We start from the raw sequence: 1,392 nt of genomic DNA, 5'->3' as shown, positions 1-1,392 counted from the left end.
CTGCACTGCTCTCAAAGGAAACCCCCCTGACAGCCTGGCGTGCTGCTGGCAGCACAGGTGACCCCGGGGGGGGCCCGCTGCTTCTGCGAACACGAGGAAAGCCCCCACGGGAACGCAGAAGCAAGCGGGGGGCTCGCGGTGCATAGGAGAAGAGAAATTCTGCGGTGTATGTACACTGCACGGCCGTCAGTCGTTCTGTGTGCTCCGCTCACCGGCGAAACCTGAAACATGAACGGGAGAAACTCAGGCCGTCCGCAGTGTTCTGCGGCAGCAGCCAGCACCTCCAACCCAAAGAAACAAATAAATAAACCCTTTATGCATGAGGAAACAGAGTTGTTTCAAGAATTACAGCAAAGTTGGGCGTATGAAACGAGCGCCCGTCTACCGGTGGCAGACGAAGAAACCTGTGGGAAAGCGCAGGTTATAGCATATCACCAAGAAGCTGAAACATAAAAAATAATCATTAATTTAATAATATCTCCATATTTCGAACAAATACGATCAAGAATTCATCTTTTGTATCACCAGCTCATGCGGTGTTGCACGGGCGTGCCATTGGCCCGACCGAAACCGGCCGCTGGCTTTTATGCACGATGGACGTTCAAATTAAAGTTGTTTTGCTTTCTTTTGCTTTTTTTTATTTTTTATTTATTTATTTATATTTGCCGCTAATTTATTAGCTTGTTCTTCTCTTTTTTTGATGAACAGGCGCGGCACGTGCAAGTTTCTGCGGCCATAGCTGCACAGCGCCTCGTTCTCTGTAGCCGATCAGAGGAAACTGTACTCTTGAATTCAATCAATCTTTAAATATTTTAAAAGTTATAAAAATTTAATTATTTTAAAATATAAAAAATATTAATTTCATGTTTTTCGCATTTTCCGCTGTCTCGTGACCCTCTGCTGCGCATGCATCCGCGTGCAAGAAGAAAGCAGGAAACACGAAAGAGAAAGCTATACCCATATAAAGAATAAACCCAAAAAAAAACAACTTATTTCTCACTTTATTGAGAAATATAAATCACAAAAATTATTTATTTTTTTTAGGTTTTCTGAGTTGCTGCGAAGAGTTTGTATGCGGGGGGTTTCGGTTCAGTATCGAAGGAAGCGGCCACCCACACCCCTACAACAACTGCTGCACAAATCTACGCTTTTTCTCTTCTTTAAACACTTTTTTTGCATAAAATAAATTAAATTAAATTTTTAATTTAAAATTAAAACTTTAAATTCCCTGAAAATGCAGTATTTCGCCGCGAAACGCCCCAGAACGCACACCCCTACCCCTGCGTAAACAGCTGTTTTATATTCTTTATAGTTTTCTGCTTATTAAGTAAATCAAATTGTTATTACTATAGCTTACATTGTTATAATTATATTATATATTATATATATAAA

Source organism: Eimeria mitis, genomic scaffold (genome assembly GCF_000499745.2).
Source record: "Eimeria mitis Houghton genomic scaffold, Emh_scaff2603, whole genome shotgun sequence".
Lineage (NCBI taxonomy): Eukaryota > Apicomplexa > Conoidasida > Eucoccidiorida > Eimeriidae > Eimeria > Eimeria mitis.
Note: the sequence above shows the minus strand (reverse complement) of the source record.